This window comes from Pseudochaenichthys georgianus, chromosome 18 (genome assembly GCF_902827115.2).
Source record: "Pseudochaenichthys georgianus chromosome 18, fPseGeo1.2, whole genome shotgun sequence".
Lineage (NCBI taxonomy): Eukaryota > Metazoa > Chordata > Actinopteri > Perciformes > Channichthyidae > Pseudochaenichthys > Pseudochaenichthys georgianus.
Genome location: NC_047520.1, coordinates 6,028,878 through 6,053,905, shown reverse-complemented (window position 1 = coordinate 6,053,905; position 25,028 = coordinate 6,028,878). Strand labels below are relative to the sequence as shown.

Below are 25,028 nucleotides of genomic sequence, written 5' to 3'. Positions count from 1 at the left end.
CGCTACTTGGAGGGAAGTCGCTGTCATATGCCTTGTGAACACTCCGATAATACCTCTCCACGTTACCTTTCTTTGGCAGAGCGACGCTTGCTTTACAAATAACTAAGGCAAATAACCTTTGAATGTGACATCACAAAAAAATATTCTTCCTCCCATTCTGGATGGAAGTGGTATATTTTTAGCTTTTTGCTCGGTCCCGCACTCCTTTTGTTGTTTGTCTCTTTAACTTAATTTGAGTTTTCCCGGCACTTGACTGACTTTGTATCGCTTTGCATTCTGGGTTAACAGGGTTAACAGACTGGAAAGCGATAGGTCGCTTTTTCTGTCAAGTAAAATCCTGAATTAAGTGGCAGGGAGGCCAAGGGAGGAGGGATCAAAACCTGTTTTGTCTATTGTAACGGAGCTGGATTTTTTTTTTTTAATGACTCGCGATCTACCAGCATTGCCCCTGCGGTCGACGTACTAGGCACCTCTGGTTTACAATATGCTAGTGTTATTTAAGCTAGTCACATCACATGTCTTTCCTCATGGTGGGTTATTCATTGCATGTGTAATTCACAATGAATACAAAAGGTTATATAAGGTGTTTTACTTCACTCCATCTGTTTCTTTATTATTATGTTATTGTCTGCTTTAGTTACTTTGCAGATTAGTGTTTTCCTGCAACCCATCATTTTCTCAATATTATCAATTGATTTAAAGCAGTGGTCACCAACCTTTTTAAGCCCAAGATCACCGACCTCGGCCTAGGTGAAAGGCGAGATCTACCTATTGCAGAATTGAGTGAAAAAGGCGGCCCAGACAGTGCTTCCAATTTGAGGCCTTTTATATAGGCTAATTGCATCTGAATTACTGTTACAATGAAGGCTCCATAATCAGCTCACGGCATATAGGCAGGGGTAAAGTGCTATTTTTTATGAGTGGGGGGCGGTCCTCACCTCCTCTAGGTCCTCACCTCCTCTAGGGGGGTCCGGGGAAATGCTCCCCTGGGAAGATTTTTTTTTAAATATTGAAGTTAAAAGCATCAATCTGGTGCAATTTGAGAGCAACATGAAGAGATCAATGGATACCTCTCTCAGCACCCATATGAAACAGAACTGTAAACAGATTTTCTTTTTCTTTATGGATATTTTACAAATCACTCCCCTTTTAAACTGTATCAGTGCATGACATTAAGGATTTTGGGAGATGGCCCTGTGGGCCATCTAAGCTAATTTACAGATGGCCCTGAGCCCAATAGAGATTGCCCTGATAAATGCGCGCGGACGAAATGACGCACGAAGGGTTTGGGGGGCCTCCCCCTAGACAATTTAGATTTGTATAGGTCTTAGATGCTGTCTGGTGCATTCTCTAGACTGAATTATAAGATGAACCACCACAATATTGTATTGTACAATTTCAATTGTATTCTTCATTTCACTTGTTTGTTCTTGTTTGTGTTTGCTCGCTTGCATGCCCTGCATAGCTATAAGAAACACTTAAGTTGTTGGTCAAAACACTTTCCATCTGATGAAGGCAAATGCCTTCCCAGATGTAAAAAAGTAGAAAACATTACATTCAGTTATAACTGCCAAAACAAACATTATTTACACTATTATGGCCCCTGTTAAAAATGTGTGTAATGTTATCTACTGTAAGTTGGTCGAACGAATGCCTCCTCATCCGGAAGCTGACCGAGCAGACCCGAGCAGCAGTCGAGAGGAGCCGAGCGCATCCGCGAAGCACACAAAATGGCGACGTCAGAGTTCTCATTAGCCGGCAAATCGAAATCTCTTCGGTCAAAATGTCCGGTCAAAATGATTTCCCTTTAGCGCAATACCGCTTCAGTTACGCCACTTATGTGACAGACAAGAAGAGTATGTGACAGACATGAATAGTCAATTCTAATGTCTAACAGGTAATGTGGAGAAAGAGATGTCCTGTATGGGTTGATTGTGCGTTGATCTGTTGCTAATGCCTCGGGGTTCCGGTGGGCATGTAAACAAATGCATAATGCCCGGCTATACTTTGTGGCCTCACCCAGTTGCATAGCAACACTTATTGTTTAGGAGTCTTTTAATAAGCAGGTAGTCATATCATTAGCTAGAACTAGCTGGATCTGATCGATATGGACATAAACGCGAGTAAAGTCTAATCTGACGGGAGAGAGAGATCAGCTGCTGCTGACGAGTTGGCACGCAGCTCTGCATGATCTGATCACCTGCAGCGGTGAGCGGACAAAACACTTCAGGTTAGAATATCACACGTAGTTATTTTAATTACCTCTCAAACTACCTAAACTAGTTATAGATATGTTTAGTTTTACTGTCGGGTCACTCATTACTGGATCCACGAGCTGCATAATACTGGCAAAATAGATTGCCCGATCGGGCAACCAGCAGGTGAGGCTTCATTGCCCGAGCTAAATACTAGATCGGGCAGTCGTTAATGTCGTTAATGTCGAGCCCTGTGTATTCTTGTTTTACTGACATAAAGTATTTCATACCTGTTTTTCATTTATTCTCTTATTGTTTGTATAACTATAATGATCATATGAAGGTGTGCCGCGGAAATAATCTTTTGAATAATTTGTGACAAAACCGTTCTAAACACTTTAGCTTGCAGCTTGTTGTGGAAACAGCTCCTTATGTCCGTTAGTGCAGCTAGCTAACCAGATGCTAATATCACAGTCCCCGCTAGCACCGGTCCCTCTCTCTCCCTCTCTCTCTCTATCACACTAATGCGGCTTTCACACCAGCGCTTTTCAGTTTCTAGCTCCGAGCGGGAGCTTTTCTGGTTCAGCTCCGGTTTCCCTTTTCAGCTCCCGCTCTGTTCACACGGCCCACTGGCGCCCCAGAGCTGCCCCTGCTGCGTCATGACGTCACCGTTTACATCGCTGATTTGCTCCCCAACGGCACCCATTACGGCGCTCACAACAACAACTGCGTCGGGTCGATGATCGTGTTGCTTTTAATCACACGAAGCCATAATAAATTGAATAACGATTTCTCCAACCTTATACTTTGCTCCAGAGTGCCGTGGTTCATTGTTTATTAATGTGTTTCTGCAGCATTTACCGACCGCTGCAGTATTGGCTGCTCTTCCACGGGAGTGTATTCTCCCGTTAGCTCCCGTTAGCTCACACTGCAGCGGCCGCTCTAAAGTATTCACTGTCCGACTCACACAAGCAGCTGATGCATATCCCCAGTTCCCCTTAGCCTAAGTGAATGTGTGTCAGTCTGAATTGACACTGTTTGGTATCACAACGCTGTTATGAAAGTTTCTCTGGTATAAAACGGGTGATGTTGGCATAGCAACCGAAGCTAAACTGACTACTTTGCAATTGACAAAACAACACGTCTGCCTCTCTCCACAATGATCGATAACAGTGAACGGATGGTCAAAGTAAGGTACAAATAAACAGAATCACACGAAGCCTGGTTAGTGTTGCCTGACTTTATAAAGTGTGTTTATAGGCACTACTGCTTGTAGGCAGGCATAACAGTCGACCCATGGGAGGTGGGTTTAGTTTCCTGCACGCCTCGACGTAAGAGAGACGTAAGTGACGTCGCCTCTTAGCTCCAAAGCTCTTGCCTCTGGACCGACAATTTTTTGGAGCTGGAAATGAAGCGGATTCCGGAGCTAAGAGCCGGCGCCGCTCCGGTGTGAACTGGAAAAAGCGCTGGTGTGAAAGGGGCATGATTGGTCTGGTGAGGTTCACGTAAAGCATGGTTAATGTATTATATTATTGAGGTGTCTCAAATATACGTCAATCAAGTGGCACCTGCTAACGGGGTGGTGGATGATAGGTTTACATCTAAAAACGTATTTTTCAAACATTATTATTTTTATTTTATTTTAATTTATTTTGTTACTTTTTTTTCTAACGGTCCGCGATCTACCCGCACCACACTCGCGATCGATCGACTGGTTGGCGACCACTGATTTAAAGTATTGGAAGTGAGCACCATAACAGGGAGTCGCATGTCCTTCATACCAGTACTAGGGCTAGCTCAGTGTAGAGGTTAAGACTATACTTTCAGGGATCATTTCTATAGTTTCTGACTTGAGAAATGTGTTTCTAAAGTGATTGGTCTCGCTAACCACGATGAAGAGATGGTGATACTCTTTCCTGAGCGCGAAGCTGGCAGAGAGTCTTGATTCAGTTCTTATGCTCTCTGCCTTTGATGACCGTTCACTGCCTCCTCGGGGGCTTTGAGGGAGAGAGTGTGTTCAGAGTGGCAGTGCAAGTAGTGTCCAATATAAAGCATGATCGATATCAAAGTGATAGTCGTTAGTGATTGGAATTATGGCTCTTTGAAGGGAGCCGGATCTTTTGGCTGAGTTCCTTTCAAAAGAGCCGTTTTTAGGGATAATAGGTTTATCTGCGAAATAATCACCAGGATAATTAATGATTGACTGTATTGCCAGACCTAATGTCAATATAATCTGCATTGTAAACATGACACAAGGTGGCGGCATATCCATGTCAGTGAATGTACTACTTTGAATGTACCCTCTGTATGTGTTAAGTAAATAAAGTTGCTTTGCCTTGAATGAAATTCACGCAACTCTTAATATTAGATACTGTGTTTTTAAGTAGCGATGGAGATTATTTGTTCACCCTGCTTTAAAGGATATTTAGCCTTTACAAATGGTGCGCTTTATCACTGCCTGGGTTTTGGTTGAAGTGCATCCAAGTGCTGCTGCGTTTTCGCATTTGTCTAATTTTCCATCCGAAAAACGTCGTCCTGTACCACTTGTTATGACTTCTCTCTCTCTCGCGTATTCCGTTAAAACCCACCTCACTCCTCGTGCTGAAACCTAACAATCAGAGTAGTGGCGGGTCTTCACAGAATACGTGTGGGGAACAAAATCAAGCTTTTTAAAAGGCGAGTGGATGTTGGCAGGCCAGGCAGTGAGTGCGGACCAACGATTGAACGATAACAAGAACGGCTCTCACCAAGTACGACTCGGTTCCCCTCGTTCGTACCAAAGAGCCGTTCAAATGAATCGGCTCGGTCGCGACCGACACATCACTAATAGTCATGATATCAGTGTTATTGAGGCGTCCTGTTATTGTGTGCACATTGGCGTTTATTAAATGTATTCATATTTGACTATGTGGCAACAATTGCACAAGGATATATGATACATTTACTCCACGTATTTACTGTATCCTTATTTTATTATTTACTTAGGGTACATGTGTCAAACTGAAGGCCCGGGGGCCATATCAGGCCCTTGGTGGATTTAATTTAGGCCCGCAGGATCATTTCTAATTACTATTAGATCTGGCCCATCGGTATATTGCACGCACACCTTCACTCAATCCTGAGGGTTTCCTCAGCTCAGAGCCTGAGCCCAAACATTGATGACTTTGGCTTGCACCCAGGATGAGATGCCAAGTATCTGCTTGAACTAGCATGACAGAGCAGCACACTGAGTTATGGATGTTTCCTTCTGCACTTTCTTTCTTGAGACAACAGGGCATGTTTGGTGTTTTCTTTGAGGGAAATAGTTTTGTTGAAGCTGTTGTTGGCCTGTGGAAAAATGTAATCAAAAGAAATGACTCCAGAAAATCTGCAGATAGAGCCATAAGAAATTAATGCAACTGATTATTTAATGTGTAATGTTTTTTTTATAGGCAATCATTTAAGCTTTGTTAGTTCCAGGTTTAATATGTGCAATAAGTTCATTTCAATACGTTTTGCAATAAACATTGAACCAGTCCGGCCCTCGACTAGTACCCATTTTTTAATTTCGGCCCACTGTGTATTTGAGTTTGACACCCCTGATGTAGGGTATGTAGCCTAGAGTTGTTCACAATATTCTAGTGTTATTTAGGCTTTTTAAAAATTAATATTATGCCCATTATTGTTGACTCAATGCATTTGTAACTTACACCAATTGCAAAAGGATATAAGAAGTGTTTTACTCCATTCAGTATATTTACTTTATTATTTTACGGTTGACTATAGTTACTTTGCAGAATTTGGATTTACCCAGAGCTATTTAATAGAAGAGTTACGACATCTCCGTTCACTCCAATGGACCACTTTTTTACAGCAATGGCGGATCGTGGAGCCTCTCAATCGTTCCCCGGAAGTTAGCGCCAAGGCTGACAGAGCTGTGGAGTTGCAGCATAATAGACCGTTCTTGACGGACTTTTAAAGGTAAGAAGAAGTTTAAAGATTTATATTGCGGATATTATCAGTACATCTGATTCAAATGAACATGTGTATTAAAGGATGTCAGTGGATTATCCCTAAATTAGTAGATTTAGGGAACGTTTACAGATAACAGATTAAGCTAGTATACCGAAGCAAGTTAGCAACACACGTTGAACAGCCTTTCAATTGTAAATTCCGTTCTCTTAATGTCATTTCATCCAACATGTTGAATTAGAGAAGAGGGGCTTCTAAACGGTTGTATGCGGGGGTGGAGGGAGTTAAATATTAGATAAATATAACTTTGGTGCGTGTAAGAGTGAGTGTTTTTAGCAGAGCCATATTGTGTCCTTGTGATTCTGTTGATTATTACCCGTTTGTATAATGTTGCAGCTCAGCTGATTCTGGATTGATGGCAAAGGGAGAGGGACTTAAGTGAGAGTGAAAACACAAGGTACGTTTAATACTACTGTTTTATATAAGTAAACACCTTATCTCCCCAAGGCATTTCCAATAGGTGTGCTATATAGGTGTGTATAACCCTTTCTCCTGTCTGTTACTCCCTCTCTCAGAACAAGAACCAGAGGGGGATTCAATGGAGCCTGAATACCTGCACTGAGACCCTCATCCTGCACCCTGAGTCTCAACTCTCAGTGTTTTTCAAGCCTTTCCCTGTTTTTTTGTATTAAACAAAACATTAAGCTTTCCCAATGGTGTGGTTTTCGTTTTGTGAAAAAGTGCAAATGCAGTGTTTGTATATAATTACATCACATATTGTGTTGCTGTTGGTCGTGAAATTGCTCCTGCTGACTTGAGCCAGCCATTTTTTCCTCCGCTCTGTGTCAGTGGGAAAGCCGTACATTCGTACTCCTTTCTCTGAGCGATTTGAGCATCCCCAGGCAGCACAGAAAACCATGGTGGCGACTAGGAGGCAGCACAGCAAACCAGGACAACACGGAGGAAAAGGCACCGACAAACTGCATGATATGCTATTCAATGTTTATTGAATTCCATGTATTTGCAATGGATGTTCCTAAAGCAACACATTTAACATCATCATCATCATCATCATCATCATGAACCACGTGATGATAACCGTTTTTGGATTTCCGGTGTCGTAACTCTATATGGCGCTGGATTTACCTACAACACATTATAGTCTTATTACATTTTTGAAATAATAAACTACCAAAAGCAGCTTAAATATATTTATGTTTCATCATTATCATCTGATCTATCGTATTTCATGTGAGTACCATAACATATAAAATGAGATCAACTTTATTAATCCCAACATTTTTTGAAATGGTTTTGATGCAACAGCATTGCACATAATTATAAAGTAAAGAGTAAAACATTTTTTATATTATAAAATAAAGAGAACACATTGTAAGAGAAGGGAAAATATAAAGATTATACAAAGAAAATATAAAAAAATAAATTATTTAACATTACAAAATAATAAACAATTATTTATACCAAATACAAATATACTAACTAATCTAAAACGAGTAAATATGGTTCCTTTTTTAAATAGTAAACTACGAAAAGCAGCAGACTTTGTTTCTCAGTATTATCATCTGTTCTAAAGTATTGAAAGTGAGCACCATAACAGAAAGTTACATGTCCTTCATACTAGTACTAGGGCTGGCTCAGTGTAGAGGTTAAGACTATACTTTCAGGGATCATTTCTATAGTTTCTGACTTGAGAAATGTGTTTCTAAAGTGATTGGTCTCGCTAACCACGATGAAGAGATGGTGATACTCTTTCCTGAGCGCGAAGCTGGCAGAGAGTCTTGATTCAGTTCTTATGCTCTCTGCCTTTGATGACCGTTCTCTGCCTCCTCGGGGGCTTTGAGGGAGAGAGTATGTTCAGAGTGGCAGTGCAACAGTGTTCAAAAATAAATTATGATGAATAACGAGTTTTAATCAAGAGTGTTGTTCACGATATCAGTATCATTGGGCATTTGATGCAATCCATGTGTAATTCGCAAAGATTGCAAAAGGATGATGCATTTGACTCCACTCCATGTATTAACTTTATCCCTAGTATATATAGTTTATTTCCATGAAGGAAGTGTTATTTAAGCTAGTCACATGTCTTTCCTCATGGTGGGTTATTCATTACATGTGTAATTCACAATGAATACAAAAGGTTATATAAAGTGTTTTACTTCACTCCATTTGTTTCTTTATTATTATTTTATTGTCTGCTTTAGTTACTTTGCAGATTAGTGTTTTCCTACAACCCATAATGTTCTCAATATTATCAATTGATTTAAAGGTGACATGTCATGCTTTTCCGGTTATTGCCCGTCCCCTTGTGTGTTATGAAGGTTTTTATGCATGTAAACGGTGTGCAGAGTCAAAACCCTCAAAGTACACCATGGAGGGAGTAAAACTCTAAAACTGAAAATACCTCCCCAAAACGCCTCTTTGGAGATACGTCACTGTCCATTTGATTCTTCCGGGGACATCATGATGTCATGTCGTCCTCGGAACGAAATGGACCAATCCGTGGAGCCGTTACGTTACGTTAAGCCCCCACTGATTGGTCCAAATTGACCAATCCACGGACTTCCTCACACACTCAGTGCAGGCAGCTCTGCTGATTTCTCCTCCCTGGCTGCAGGCTGATAACAGACAGTTGGGATCGCGGCGAAATTCTCTCTGCAGACCCATTCTGACAGCGTTTATCAACCTTTTTCTTACTCAATATCAAGCCACACTTATTGTTTTTACTTCGGCTGTGACTTTGTGTGTGCTCAGGGTGAGTTTGGCTGTGTTTCGCTAAACAAGGAAATCACACCTCCACGGAGCTCAGCGCGATTCACAACGTCCCGACCAATCGGAGCACACTGGGCTCACAGGGAGGGGGGGGGGCAAGAGCTGCAACGAGCCGTTTAGTGGAGAGAGTGAATACTGCTGAATACACATACTTTACAGAGATGCTGTATGCGAAACCAATGTGAGTTTGGAAAATTGCACAGTATAAATCTATTCTAGTAGACCTCAACAATGGAATTATGATCAGTTGAAATGGCCATGACATGGGACCTTTAAAGTATTGGAAGTGAGCACCATAACAGAGAGGTGCATGTCTGTCATAGCAGTACTAGGGCTGGCTCAGTGTAGAGGTTAAGACTATACTTTCAGGGATCATTTCTATAGTTTCTGACTTGAGAAATGTGTTTCTAAAGTGATTGGTCTCGCTAACCACGATGAAGAGATGGTGATACTCTTTCCTGAGCGCGAAGCTGGCAGAGAGTCTTGATTCAGTTCTTATGCTCTCTGCCTTTGATGACCGTTCACTGCCTCCTCGGGGGCTTTGAGGGAGAGAGTATGTTCAGAGTGGCAGTGCAAAAGTGTTCAAAAATAAATTATGATGAGTTTTACTAACGATGTCAGTGTCATTGAGGCATTTGATTCAATCCATGTGTATTTCGCAAAGATTGCAAAAGGATGATGCATTTTACTCCACTCCGTGTATTAACTTTATCCCTAGTATATATAGTTTATTTCCATGAAGGGTATGCAGTCTACAGTTGTTTACAATATGCTAGTTTTATTTAAGCTAGTCACATGTCTTTCCTCATGGTGGGTTATTCATTACATGTGTAATTCACAATGAATACAAAAAGTTATATAAGGTGTTTTACTTCACTCCATTTGTTTCTTTATTATTATTTTATTGTCTGCTTTAGTTACTTTGCAGATTAGTGTTTTCCTACAACCCATCATTTTCTCAATATTATCAATTGATTTAAAGGTGACATGTCGTGCTTTTCCGGTTATTGCCCGTCCCCTTGTGTGTTATGAAGGTTTTTATGCATGTAAATGGTGTGCAGAGTCAAAACCCTCAAAGTACACCCTGTAGGGAGTAAAACTCTAAAACAGAAAATTCCTCCCCAAAACGCCTCGTTGGAGATACGTCACTGTCCAATTGATTCTTCCGGGTACATCATGATGTCATGTCGTCCCCGGAACGAAATGGACCAATCCGTGGAGCCGTTACGTTACGTCCGCAGAGCCGTTACGTTAAGCCCCCACTGATTGGTCCAAATTGACCAATCCACGGACTTCCTCACACACTCAGTGCAGGCAGCTCAGCTGATCTCTCCTCCCTGGCTGCAGGCTGATAACAGACAGTTGGGATCGCGGCGAAATTCTCTCTGCAGACCCATTCTCTCAGCGTTTATCAACCTTTTTCTTAATCAATATCAAGCCACACTTATTGTTTTTACTTCGGCTGTGACTTTGTGTGTGCTCAGGGTGAGTTTGGCTGTGTTTCGCTGTGTATCGCTAAACAAGGAAATCACACCTCCACGGAGCTCAGCGCGATTCACAACGTCCCGACCAAGCGGCAAACTCTGGGGAAGAGCCGGGAAGCCAATACGGAAGTGCCACACACTGCAGTTCATATATTGGCCGATAGGCGATGGCTGCAGAAAGGAGCAATTTCCATAGACCTCCATGTTAAAATGCCCAACTTTACAGCAGAAAAAAACATGTTTCTACCCCTGGCTCCATACATTTTATTATCGATATAGTTAGATTCCACCTTCATGATTATGGATCTGAGAGTGAATTGTTTTCTAACGCGACCCTTTTATTTATATTAGGTCTTAAAGTTTGTGCATCAATTAGGGCGTGGTCACATTGAGTGACGGCTCTGTCAAGTGCCTGCCGCTGTTAGCTTCTCGTCTCTCTGCTAGCTGCTCCGTGAAGCTACAGGGACTCTGCCTGCTCAGCTCATCCAGGAAACACAACTTGTAGCCGGCCGTGGTTGTTTGTTCTTCATGCTTATATATCGGACTATTGTGACTCGCTCTGCGGTTAAAACAGACGGTGCATGAATGCGGTAAGTGAAATTCGAGTGCTTTATTTATGTGTTAATGATTTGGTGTTAATGATCAGCTAAGTAATGAATGGTAAGGCTTGGGTTAGCATGTAAGCTAGTGGTAGCTACATCGGTGCTAACGATGCTAATCGTAGCCTCCAAGTTAAAATCATAGACTGTATATATAAAGGTTAAAACGAAATAGACAAGTGTTAAGTGGGATAATACTGTTGAACAAACGGCTTCTGTTTGAGGTTGATAAAATAAGGTTACATCCTTGTAATTTAGAGATATTTTATTATGTAGGTAGAACTGTATGCATCTAAGGTTAACTTAAATTGGCTATGCTCAAGTATGTAGACAAGCTAATGTCGTGTATGTGAAATCAACCTCACAATAAGGTGTGTATATTACAATTATTAATGTCATATTTAAAGATGATTACTTAGATATTACAATATGGTTGATTGAGCTGGAGTTCATTATCGAGCTTACACGTTAACGTCACAGTCATCTGAAGAACGAACCCAAACCTTGTTGTTTTTATTAATTGCATTACCAAATGGGTATCAAATAAACAGTAAGCATTGGTAACACAACTTCCAAAGTTACAGTAAAATAAAAAGGACCCTGACTCGGACAATACACTATCCAACATGTTCAACAGAAGAGAATCAGTCATATTGTTTGTACACATGGTACTTTACATATATATCTGTTTGTTTAAGGTGTCCAGGTGATGCAGACAGGCTGGACCAGAGAGTGAGAGACAGAACTGGACTCCTCACAGCAGTGAACTTCAGCACAGGTACAAAGACTCTTTTTGTCATACTGTACAAAGAATCAAGAAAGATATTGGTTTAAATAAATGAAGTATTGACTTTAATACACTGATATGTATTCCATTAAACAATACTAAATACTCGATCACCTACACATCAGTTAAGTTGAGGGTTTTTTCCATGCAAAAAGTTACATTTTAGATATTTAGCAATATGACTTTGTCAGCTTTCTAATTTAATGTATTGAAGGCAAAGATATTTAACACAGTGAGAACTGCTACTATTTATCTCTCAATATTGTCTGTAAAAACGTGGTAAAAGTGATTCTTTCAGTGAGACAACAGAGCAAGCTTCTACAGTTGCACTACGTTTTGTAACAGTTAAATATTATTTTGATAATAACATATATTTCAATGTTGATGAACTTCATACTGTTCATTCATAATCTGATTGCTCACTGTTAAAAAAAACAAAAAACCATTACAATTACAAAATAATTATATCTACAGCCCCTAAACACACAAACACAACGCTTTCATAAATAACACACTTGTTCTGCAATAATATGTTTTATGTTTCCTGTCATTTTTGTTAGGAAAGGACATGCCTGAAAGACACGACATTTTCTCCTTCTCTGAGGGTCAAGAAGAGCATCCAAGAGGAACATTACAAGCTGATGTTATGAGACACTCCATCAGCTGATTATTTCTATTTGCCTCACTTTATGAGCTTCACATCACCTGTGCCTTGTACCGCAGAGTTTGCAACATCACAAATAAATGGGGCCAATCTTCAGTCAGATGTGAATGTGTAATCTAACATTTTCAGTAAGAATAATGGACGAAAGGAGTGCAAATACAAATACAATTTATTGAAATGTGAACCAAAAGTTAATCAAATGTTTTAAATAAAAAGCACATATGGACAGAAGGTGTAAACCTATTACATTTATAAGTAAACACATTTAGTCAAATAACGTGACAGACTAGGCCTGTGCAGTTGTATCAGCTATGCCCAGCATGGGCTCCTCTATCAGGCCTGGTCCTCCTCGCTGAGGAAAGACCCTCAGTCCTCTCCACACCAACAGACTGGACGTCCATCACACGGAGGTTTCTCCCTGAAGTCTCTGCAGCTCTCTGGACCACACTGAATATGAGAGGGGAAATGAAAATAATAAATGCTTTAGACAATAAGAAACATAAAGTTGACTGTTGAGTTGCTCAGTTTTTTTAGATTGTCAATACTATTACTGTATAACTAATATATCAGGTTAAGAGGCACATTCAAATAAAGATTGGTCTTTAAATACATGTTGTCTTTTGAATTGTTTGTCTAAAGTCAAGGATCTAGAACTGGTACTTAGTTTTAATGATACAGTCTGGTTATTATGCTGTTTGGAGGAGGCCTCACAGGTAAGAGCACTAACTCGCTACCATCACATGTACCTTAGCTTGACTTAAATGTATAATTAAGTGATATCAAAATACAAATAACTAATGTCATGCAAATATATTAATATTTGCTTGATTCCAGTGTTGAATTTAGCACAATTGCATATAAACGTTAAGGGGTTTTAAGATTCTGAAGTATTATGCTAAAAACTCAATAACTTAGATTATTATTTATAGTTTTGCTGAATAGTTTTATGTCCGCTTACCTTAGAAACGTAAAATGCGACGGCAGTGTGCAGATGGGGAGCATGTTAGCTTAGCTTGGTAGCTTTAGCTAGCTCTGGAACTTCCAGCTCGGTGGCTGCAGGTCCCGCCTCGGCTCCGCCTCTTTGCCCTTATTTGGAGCAGGCTGGAACAGGCGGGAGTTGAACTCTGACGTCGCTGTCGAGCCGTTAGTGGCCGACTCCGCCTACTAAGGGCTTCACGGCAACTCTGCAGAATTCTATGGGGGACGTCACGGACCCTACGTCCATTTATATATACAGTCTATGGTCCCGACCAATCGGAGCACACTGGGCTCACAGGGAGGAGGGGGGGCAAGAGCTGCAACGAGCCGTTTAGTGGAGAGAGTGAATACTGCTGAATACACATACTTACAGAGATGCTGTATGTGAAACCAATGTGAGTCTGGAAAATTGCACAGTATAAATCTATTCTAGTAGACCACAACAATGGAATTATGATCAGTTGAAATGGCCATGACATGGGACCTTTAAAGTATTGGAAGTGAGCACCATAACAGAGAGGTGCATGTCTGTCATAGCAGTACTAGGGCTGGCTCAGAGTAGAGGTTAAGACTATACTTTCAGGGATCATTTCTATAGTTTCTGACTTGAGAAATGTGTTTCTAAAGTGATTGGTCTCGCTAACCACGATGAAGAGATGGTGATACTCTTTCCTGAGCGCGAAGCTGGCAGAGAGTCTTGATTCAGTTCTTATGCTCTCTGCCTTTGATGACCGTTCTCTGCCTCCTCGGGGGCTTTGAGGGAGAGAGTATGTTCAGAGTGGCAGTGCAACAGTGTTCAAAAATAAATTATGAGTTTTACTCACGATGTCAGTGTCATTGAGGCATTTGGTTCAATCCATGTGTATTTCGCAAAGACTGCAAAAGGATGATGTATTTTACTCCACTCCATGTATTAACTTTATCCCTAGTATATATAGTTTATTTCCATGAAGGGTATGCAGTCTACAGTTGTTTACAATATGCTAGTGTTATTTAAGCTAGTCACATGTCTTTCCTCATGGTGGGTTATTCATTACATGTGTAATTCACAATGAATACCAACGGTTATATAAGGTGTTTTACTTCACTCCATTTGTTTCTTTATTATTATTGTATTGTCTGCTTTAGTTACTTTGCAGATTAGTGTTTTCCTACAACCCATCATTTTCTCAATATTATCAATTGATTTAAAGTATTGGAAGTGAGCACCTTAACAGAGAGGTGCATGTCCTTCATACCAGTACTAGGGCTGGCTCAGTGTAGTGGTTAAGACTATACTTTCAGGGATCATTTCTATAGTTTCTGACTTGAGAAATGTGTTTCTAAAGTGATTGGTCTCGCTAACCACGATGAAGAGATGGTGATACTCTTTCCTGAGCGCGAAGCTGGCAGAGAGTCTTGATTCAGTTCTTATGCTCTCTGCCTTTGATGACCGTTCACTGCCTCCTCGGGGGCTTTGAGGGAGAGAGTATGTTCAGAGTGGCAGTGCAACAGTGTTGAAAGTAAATGGATCGTGGGATTCAGCCTGAAGTGTACTCCATGACATCACTGTTATTGAGGTGTCCTCTTATCATTGTGTGCCCACGGTCGTTTAATAAATGTCTTCATATTACATATGTTGCAACATTTGCACAAGGATACTTCACTCCATGTATTTACTGTATCCTTGTTTTATTGTTTACTTCAAAGGAGTGTATGCATGAAGCAGTTGTGCTCGTGTTATTTAAGCAATTTTTGTGTATGTCTTTCGTCATGGTGGGTTATTCATTGCATGTGTAATTCACAATGAATACTAAAGGTTATATGAGGTGTTTTACTCCACTCAGTTATTATTATTTTGTGGTCTGCTTTAGTTACTTTGCAGATTAGTGTTTTACCTACATCCCATTATGGTCCTATTACATTTGGTTCCTTCTTGATAGAATAAACTCCCAAAAGCAGCTAAAATATACTTATTTTATAGTTTTTATTATTATTATCTGATCTATAATATTTGATGTGAGCACCTTAACAGATTAGAACATATATACTTTATTGATCCCAAATTTGGAAATGTGTTCGATGCGGCAGCATACAAAACAGGGCATTGCACATGATAAGACATTTTAAAAAAAAAAGAAAATGTTTATATCTCAAAATAGAGAATAAAACAGGAGTACAACATATTCAAGTTGACCGAAAAGATACAAATCTGTAAACTATCTGACAAATAAAATACTATTGAAGAGTGATATTAATGCTAACACAATATAAAAGTAGGATATTATGTACATTAAGTGAGCAAGGAATGCCATATTAAATTAAATGTAAATGTACAGTGTGTGTCAGAGTTCCCGTTAGAATATTTTTTCGCCGGTTAACATGTCCGTTAAAGTTTAAATCTTCCGGACAACATTTGAAAAGTGCCCGTCAAAGGTCTTCTTTGTTATTTATTGAGCTAACACGGGAATAATAAACGGAGCGCTCTCTCCCTCTCCTGACAGCCCGCCAGTATCATGCAGCTCGCAGAACAGTGATGAGTGACCCGACAGTAAAACTAAACATATCTATAGTTTAGGTAGTTTGAGAGCTAATTAAAATAGCTACGTGTGATATTCTAAACTGAAGTGTGAAGGGAAATTATTTTGACTGGACATTTTGACCTGAGAGATTTAGATTTTCCGGTCTTTAGCATATTTTACCGGTCATAGTCCGGTAATTACCGGCTAACGGGAACTCTGGTGTGAAGTAATAAGTCCAGTTAACAAAAGAGAAACTATGGAGCTGTGAGTTTACACATACAAGGGAATTGCTATGATGTATGGAGCAAAACATAAACAAATTAGAAGATAAGATAAGAAATATAAAGATTTTATGGATCCTTTCTGAGATAATAAACTACCAATACTTTTGTTCTCAATATTATCAATTGATTTAAAGAATTGCAAGTGAGCACCATAACAGGGAGTCGCATGTCGTTCATACCAGTACTAGGGCTGGCTCAGTGTAGAGGTTAAGACTATACTTTCAGGGATCATTTCTATAGTTTCTGACTTGAGAAATGTGTTTCTAAAGTGATTGGTCTCGCTAACCACGATGAAGAGATGGTGATACTCTTTCCTGAGCGCGAAGCTGGCAGAGAGTCTTGATTCAGTTCTTATGCTCTCTGCCTTTGATGACCGTTCACTGCCTCCTCGGGGGCTTTGAGGGAGAGAGTATGTTCAGAGTGGCAGTGCAAGAGTGTTCAAAAAATAAATTATGATCAATAACCAGTTTTAATCAAGAGTGTTATTCACTATATCAGAGGCATTTGATGCAATCCATGTGTATTTCGCAAAGATTGCAAAAGGATGATGCATTTGACTCCACTCCATGTATTAACTTTATCCCTAGTATATATAGTTATTTCCATGAAGGGTATGCAGTCTACAGTTGTTTACAATATGCTAGTGTTATTTAAGCTAGTCACATGTCTTTCCTCATGGTGGGTTATTCATTACATGTGTAATTCACAATGGATACAAACGGTTATATAAGGTGTTTTACTTCACTCCATTTGTTTCTTTATTGTTATTTTATTGTCTGCTTTAGTTACTTTGCAGATTAGTGTTTTCCTACAACCCATCATTTTCTCAATAGTATCAATTGATTTAAAAGTATTGGAAGTGAGCACCTTAACAGAGAGTTACATGTCCTTCATAGCAGTACTAGGGCTGGCTCAGAGTAGTGGTTAAGACTATACTTTCAGGGATCATTTCTATAGTTTCTGACTTGAGAAATGTGTTTCTAAAGTGATTGGTCTCGCTAACCACGATGAAGAGATGGTGATACTCTTTCCTGAGCGCGAAGCTGGCAGAGAGTCTTGATTCAGTTCTTATGCTCTCTGCCTTTGATGACCGTTCTCTGCCTCCTCGGGGGCTTTGAGGGAGAGAGTATGTTCAGAGTGGCAGTGCAAAAGTGTTGAAAGTAAATCGATCGCGGGATTTAGCCTGAAGTGTACTCCATGACATCTCTGTTATTGAGTTGTCCTCTTATCGTGTGCCCATGGTCATTTAATAAATGTATTCATATTACATATGTTGCAACATTTGCACTTCACTCCATGTATTTACTGTATCCTTGTTTTATTGTTTACTTCAAAGGAGTGTATGCATGAAGCAGTTGTGCTCCTGTTATTTCAGCAATTTTTTTGTATGTCTTTCGTCATGGTGGGTTATTCATTGCATGTGTAATTCACAATGAATACTAAAGGTTATATGAGGTGTTTTACTCCACTCCGTTATTATTATTTTGTGGTTTGCTTTAGTTACTTTGCAGATTAGTGTTTTACCTACATCCCATTATGGTCCTATTACATTTGGTTCCTTCTTGATAGAATAAACTCCCAAAAGCAGCTAAAATATACTTATTTTCTAGTTTTTATTATTATTATTATCTGATCTATAATATTTGATGTGAGCACCTTAACAGATTAGAACATATATACTTTATTGATCCCAAATTTGGAAATGTATTCGATGCGGCAGCATACAAAACAGGGCATTGCACATGATAAGACATTTTTTTTTAAAAAGAAAATGTTTATATCTCAAAATAGAGAATAAAACAGGAGTACAACATATTCAAGTTGACCGAAAAGATACAAATCTGTAAACTATCTGACAAATAAAATACTATTGAAGAGTGATATTAATGCTAACACGATATAAAAGTAGGATATTATGTACATTAAGTGAGCAAGGAATGCCATATTAAATTAAATGTACAGTGTGTGTCAGAGTTCCCGTTAGAATATTTTTTCGCTGGTCAACATGTCCGTTAAAGTTTAAATCTTCCGGACAACATTTGAAAAGTGCCCGTCAAAGGTCTTCTTTGTTATTTATTGAGCTAACACGGGAATAATAAACGGAGCGCTCTCTCCCTCTCCTGACAGCCCGCCAGTATCATGCAGCTCGCAGAACAGTGATGAGTGACCCGACAGGAAAACTAAACATATCTATAGTTTAGGTAGTTTGAGAGCTAATTAAAATAGCTACGTGTGATATTCTAAACTGAAGTGTGAAGGGAAATTATTTTGACTGGACATTTTGACCGGAGAGATTTCGATTTTCCGGTCTTCAGCATATTTTACCGGTCATAGTCCGGTAATTACCGGCTAACGGGAACTCTGGTGTGAAGTAATAAGTCCAGTTAACAAAAGAGAAACTATGGAGCTGTGATTTTACACATACAAGGGAATTGCTTTGATGTATGGAGCAAAACATAAACAACATAAGTAACAAATTGGAAGAGAAGATAAGAAATATAAAGATTTTATGGATTTATATGGATCCTTTCTGAGATAATAAACTACCAATACTTTTGTTCTCAATATTATCAATTGATTTAAAGTATTGCAAGTGAGCACCATAACAGGGAGTCGCATGTCCTTCATACCAGTACTAGGGCTGGCTCCGTGTAGAGGTTAAGACTATACTTTCAGGGATCATTTCTATAGTTTCTGACTTGAGAAATGTGTTTCTAAAGTGATTGGTCTCGCTAACCACGATGAAGAGATGGTGATACTCTTTCCTGAGCGCGAAGCTGGCAGAGAGTCTTGATTCAGTTCTTATGCTCTCTGCCTTTGATGACCGTTCACTGCCTCCTCGGGGGCTTTGAGGGAGAGAGTATGTTCAGAGTGGCAGTGCTTAAATGTTTAAAACAAATCATGATGGATAAATGGACTCAACTTCCATGATACCCAACTGTATCTGAGCTCCACTCCCAGCTCCCCCCTCAGTCTCTCATCAACTGCCTGCATGACATCAATATGTCTTCAAACTATCTGAAACTGAACAGCAGTAAAACAGAGCTCATGGTTGTGGCACCCAAGGCCCTGCTCCAGAAGGTTGGTGACTTCGTCCTTGAGGTCGACGGCTGCTCCATCTCCCCATCTCCTGAAGCCTGGGTGTGATCCTCGACTCCACCCTTTCCTACCATTCCCATGTCAAATCAGTGACCAAATCGGCCTTTTACCACCTGCGGAACATTGCCAGACTCCGACCGTCACTCTCGGAGTCGGTTGCCGAGACCCTGGTGCATGCATTTGTCACCACCCGCTTGGACTACTGCAATGGTGTCCTGTTCGGGGTTCCCAACAAAACCCTGGACAGGCTCCAGCAGGGCCGTATTCATGGGTCAACATTGGGGGGGACCAAAAATTCAATACAAATTTGAATACTAATTTCCTGCCATTCTAAAGGATACTTTAAAACCTGTTAAACTCCATGCCCCTGCCCGTGGGGGCAAAACACAACAATAGTCACGAAACTGTGTCTCAGGCATGGGTGTGCCACATCCTCAATGTGGGTGGGACAATTTGACGGGGGGTGTGGGCGGGTGGGGGACCTACCCTCCTCTAGGGGGGTCCGGGGGCATGCTCCCCCGGGAAGATTTTTTTTTTTTTTTTAAATGTTGAAGTTAAAAGCATCAATCTGGTGCACTTTGAGAGCAACATTAGGGACTAAATCTATGGATACATCTCAACAACACCCATGTGAAACAGAACTGAACAGATTTACTTTTTCTTTATGCATATTTTACAAATCACTCACTTTTTAAACTGTAGTATGAGTTGGAATGATTTAATACCTGTTATTCTGTTATTCTCTTATTTTGTATAACTATAATGATCATATAAAGGTGTGCCTTGGAAATACTTGTTTTGCATCAATCTTGATACAGGGTACTTATTATATGTTATAGTTTGGATTCCTAAAGCTTTTAGTCTACCATCCCATCATTCAAGGGTGGTTTTCACAATAAGTAATGGTTTATTTTTTGCACGGACACTATCATTTTTTACTATGTTCAATCTGAATTTACTTTAAAAACATCTATATTGATATCTATATTATATACTGACACTAGCCCGCCAAACCCTGGCTAACAACTGAAACCAGCTAGCCCACAGCTAGTTAGCTACTATTCCTGAAAAGTTCGATTTTAACATCAGAACTACAAGTTACTTACACAAAGAAGCTAAACCGGAGGGTTCATTAACATTACCATTACGAAATAAAATAATATAGATTACTTTAGGGCTAACTAGAAAAGATACCAGAACTGATGGAGGGCAAATTAAAACATGACTGACCTGCTTGGAGCATCAAGCTAACTGAAGGTGGACTCAGACGTGCAACAGCCAAATACACCCGCGGGTACAAAATAAGGAACCAATTTACATATGAAAAGAAATATCATTTTGGTGAAGCTCACAATAACAGAAAATATAGATTTTCAAGTATACAAATAACCAAAATAAATAAGTCATAGAATAGCAATTTTATTTAAATTAAAAAATCAAAAAATCAAAACTTTTTTTTTTTTACTATTTATTGGGGGGGACATTTTGAGTGTATCTGAATATTGGGGGGGATGTGTGTCCCCCAATGTATATGGTGAATACGGCCCTGGGCTCCAGTATGTCCAACACTGTGCAGCTCAGGTCCTCACACACACAAAGCCGTGGCAGCACATCACTCCCACCCTCATCCACCTCCACTAGTTGCCGGTCAAGTTCCGCATAACTTATAAAGTCCTCCTCCTGACCTACAAGTCCCTCCATGCCCTTGCCCCCCAGTACCTATCGGACATCCTCCACCCACATGCCCCTCCCCGGAACCTGCGGTCTTCAGACTCTGGCCTGCTCACCACCCCCCGCACCAAACTGAGAACCTTCGGGGACAGAGCCTTCAGCGTGGCAGCCCCCACCCTCTGGAACGCTCTCCCTGCGGAGATTCGCAACATCCCCACACTGGACGCCTTCAAAAGGGCCCTCAAGTCCCATCTGTTCATCAAGGATTTCGGCCCTTAAATCGATCTGTTGTTTTGTCTGTCTGACCTTTGTTTTGTTTTGTTTTGTTTGTGCTTGCCCTATTCCTGTAAAGCAACCTTGGGTCCCTTTAAAGGCGCTATAGAAATATCAGTTAATATTATTATTATTATTATAATCAGAATAGAGTGTGAGAGGTATGTTTACACATACAAGAAATGTGCTTTGATGTATGGTGGTCCAAAAAAGTTATAAGAGAAGCTCAAAAATATAAAGATTATAAAAAGAAAATATATTTCCCAAAAATATTTAACATTAGAAAAAGAATAAGGACAAGTATTTATACCAAATATAAATATACAAAATAATCTAAAAAAACTAAAACTACTAAATATGGTTCCTTTTTTAAATAATAAACTTCCAAAAGCAGCTACAAATATACTTATTCTCTCAGTATTACCATCTGACGTATAACTAAGTCATGGCATTTATTTTAACGCTTTTCCAAGTGCTCAAAGTGCTTTAAATGACATATTACATATATTAGACATGTAATCAATACTGCGGACAAAACCCACAGGAGCATTTAGGTTGAAGTGTTGCCCAAGGACAATGAACCACTCCCTACCGTTTTACCTAATCTTCCTTCCTCCCTCCCAAACCTAAACCCCAAAACCTCTCCTAATGTAAGAAATTAAAATCAATGTTGATATGACGTAATTTAAATTAAATACAGGGGCTGAAGTCGAATAGTCCATTAACCTAAGTCCTTTTGAATTCTCCTATCCACTATCCCTTAACCCCGTGACGTTTCACTCAGAGGTCAAGGAATAGGAGATAGGGGCCCCGTCTCAGGTCGGTTAAATGAAATCCTTGCTTCCCTCACTTGCGTCGTTTCACTGCGTCTAGTCCCTCCCTCCAGGGAAGCGGAGGGACGCAAGGAAACCACGAGAAGCAGGGAAATGAGTTTTAAGAGCAATGGGACGTCCTTTCCTCCGAAGCGTCGCGTAAAGCGACGTCTGTTTGTGATGACGCCACACAGCTGATCGTCTGACAGCAGGGCTGCAGTCGGATAGTTTAAAAATCAGCTCCTAAGTTCTAACCCTATCGTCTATTCCTTGACCTCTGAGTGAAACGTCACGGGGTTAAGGGATAGTGGATAGGAGAATTCAAAAGGACTTAGGAGAAGAGACTGCGGTACTTTAGAGAATCCGAATGCACTTTCACTATCCCACGTGTTTATGATGCGCCAGCGGACGTCATTGTGTGCGTCTGCTGCTGTGGGGAAACTATGGAAACCACAGTTTTCTATACAGCGGACTACAACATGGATGTTTAATAAGAACGAGGGACTGCTGTGAACTCATCTAGAGACTCTGCACCGTGCTCTGAAGCTGTTGCTTTGCTTTATGAACGTGGACAACAGAGAAACACATTCTTCATGACCAAAGTTGGAATTGAAATAAAAAAGGAAAGTGAAACTTATGCTCGTCACCCTCTCCCTCCGGTCCACATTAATACAAATGATCCCAATACGACGTATGATTGTATGAACTAAAGATCTTAAAATCAATACAGATGTATTTATTATAAACGTTAGTCCTTAACATCTATCACTGTGTATATCACCATTCAAACATCTTTTAGAAGTTGAACAAACCCCACACAGCTCAGTAAAGACTGTGAGATGTTGACTTTATTTGATAATTTCAGTGAAAACTAACGTTCATATTTCTCTTTTTGATTATAATACTGATGAACGTTCAAAACAAAGCACTTTGGCAACTTACCACCTATGTTTTAAAATGCTTAATAAGCACCGTAACTTTCATGATATCATTTCTCGGTCATAATCGTTTGTTTCCGTGAACGGCCGACTGTTGAGTGACGGCAAATGCTGCGGCTGCAAGGCATTGTGGGGCAGCATTTTCGCTTCTCCTGCCGGTTAGGGAGGTCCAGTGGTTCCTAAGCTAAAGGAGGTTATAAAGGAAGTTTGAAACCTCCTTTCCTATCATTCTCATCATTCTAGAGAATTCGAACGGCACTTATCATGGCTGCCACTGAGGGACTTCCGGGTCATTTCACTCCTTTAGGAATATTCCTAAGCTAAATGGACTATTCGACTTCAGCCCAGCTCTGTCCCCGTTTTTTCAGAAACACCCCTGCTACACATTTACTGACACAAACATTTGTATCATCTGTTGTAGACCCCACTAAATAAAATAAAATAAGAACTCATTCTCAAAAAAGATAAACGCCATTCTTAAAATGTATAAACGAACAATAGTTTGATTAATATTGATTAGAGTGCACAATAGAAATAAAATAATTGAGAGAAGAAAAAGAGATATATTATCTATCAAAACCCAGTTAGATTAACATTCATTGGATTGCACACTTTGTTTGTTTGTGTGGATATGTAGCACATTAACATTTTAATAGCACTTAATGACTGACTGAATGGAAATGACAATAAATGAAAATGTAAAACGAAAAAAGTGATCATGAAAATGTTTCCAATAAATGAATACAATTATTTTTGACCACTTTGTTGTTCAGATATATCACATATTTGTAACTAAATGATACATGAATTGAAACAAAACACGGTATAAACTGAGGAGTGAGTCCCGTGAGTTTCATGTATTTTCTTCACTCTGCTCGGATAGTCGACCTGGTTAGAATTTAGGAGCTGATTTTTAAACTATCCGACCGCAACCCCGGTTTTATTTTAAAGCAGTTTTATTCTGAAAAAAACAAGTTCACACTAACTATTAATTTAACACTTTTATTCTGAAAATTATTCATTTCCGGTTAGCATTAGCATGTGACTAACGTTTTGAAAACCGTGAATTGAAGGTGAAATGACATGTTGTACACTAAACACACTGGGATTAACACTCATTTATTGACGCTGAAATAACGTTTATCAGGGAATGTTTAAATAACCACAGACATCAGAATTGTATATATATTAATAATATAAGATATAATATGTTACTTTTGTGACACAACACGGGAGTCGGGACGTCACGTGCCTCAAAGGTTGAGCTACGTTGAGATGTTGAGGCATTGCGCACTGCATTGAGTGGTTCTACCTTGAAGCTGATCTGAGGCAGTGAGCACCATGACTGAGAGTCACATGTCCTTCATACTAGTACTAGGGCTAGCTCAGTGTAGAGGTTAAGACTATACTTTCAGGGATCATTTCTATAGTTTCTGACTTGAGAAATGTGTTTCTAAAGTGATTGGTCTCGCTAACTACGATGAAGAGATGGTGATACTCTTTCCTGAGCGCGAAGCTGGCAGAGAGTCTTGATTCAGTTCTTATGCTCTCTGCCTTTGATGACCGTTCTCTGCCTCCTCGGGGGCTTTGAGGGAGAGAGTATGTTCAGAGTGGCAGTGCAACAGTGTTGGAAGTAAATCATGATGAATATATGGGTCCGGGTTACTGGTTAGTCATTTAAACCTGTATGTCAACATGACCTGCGTATGGTTATATACTCGTATACCAGAATCAGGTTTATTAACCATGTTGGTTAACAGATACATAGGAATTTTACTTGGTGTCGTGGTGCATACATAAAAGTATTAAGAATTAAAAAAACACAGGCAGAGAACTAAAACAATATTGAAAATATAACAGGAATGGAATAAGAAGGAATAAAAATAGCATTATACCATTTTATATACTCCAAATTCTTTATATTGCATGTAACTCTGATATAAACCGATGTTTTTTGCCGCATTGTTACTTGTTGTATCAACAGATACGTGATTTGTTGTTG

General features: G+C 39.8%; 9 non-coding genes across 9 annotated transcripts; all 9 read left to right on the top strand.

Annotated features, from left to right (window-relative positions):
- The first annotated feature begins 4,006 nt into the window (after positions 1-4,006).
- LOC117464143 (small nucleolar RNA U3) lies at positions 4,007-4,222 on the top strand. The gene has a single exon (XR_004554035.1). It is a non-coding gene; the product is annotated as a small nucleolar RNA U3 (small nucleolar RNA).
- A 3,593-nt stretch (positions 4,223-7,815) lies between these two features.
- On the top strand, positions 7,816-8,031 carry LOC117464141 (small nucleolar RNA U3). Its single transcript, XR_004554033.1, has one exon. It is a non-coding gene; the product is annotated as a small nucleolar RNA U3 (small nucleolar RNA).
- Positions 8,032-9,289: 1,258 nt separating this feature from the next.
- Positions 9,290-9,505, top strand: LOC117464136 (small nucleolar RNA U3). Its single transcript, XR_004554029.1, has one exon. It is a non-coding gene; the product is annotated as a small nucleolar RNA U3 (small nucleolar RNA).
- A 4,510-nt stretch (positions 9,506-14,015) lies between these two features.
- Positions 14,016-14,231, top strand: LOC117464140 (small nucleolar RNA U3). Its single transcript, XR_004554032.1, has one exon. It is a non-coding gene; the product is annotated as a small nucleolar RNA U3 (small nucleolar RNA).
- A 485-nt stretch (positions 14,232-14,716) lies between these two features.
- Positions 14,717-14,932, top strand: LOC117464135 (small nucleolar RNA U3). The gene has a single exon (XR_004554028.1). It is a non-coding gene; the product is annotated as a small nucleolar RNA U3 (small nucleolar RNA).
- A 1,510-nt stretch (positions 14,933-16,442) lies between these two features.
- Positions 16,443-16,658, top strand: LOC117464134 (small nucleolar RNA U3). Its single transcript, XR_004554027.1, has one exon. It is a non-coding gene; the product is annotated as a small nucleolar RNA U3 (small nucleolar RNA).
- Positions 16,659-17,159: 501 nt separating this feature from the next.
- On the top strand, positions 17,160-17,375 carry LOC117464139 (small nucleolar RNA U3). The gene has a single exon (XR_004554031.1). It is a non-coding gene; the product is annotated as a small nucleolar RNA U3 (small nucleolar RNA).
- A 1,518-nt stretch (positions 17,376-18,893) lies between these two features.
- On the top strand, positions 18,894-19,109 carry LOC117464133 (small nucleolar RNA U3). Its single transcript, XR_004554026.1, has one exon. It is a non-coding gene; the product is annotated as a small nucleolar RNA U3 (small nucleolar RNA).
- A 5,316-nt stretch (positions 19,110-24,425) lies between these two features.
- LOC117464144 (small nucleolar RNA U3) lies at positions 24,426-24,641 on the top strand. Its single transcript, XR_004554036.1, has one exon. It is a non-coding gene; the product is annotated as a small nucleolar RNA U3 (small nucleolar RNA).
- The last annotated feature ends 387 nt before the right edge of the window (positions 24,642-25,028 follow it).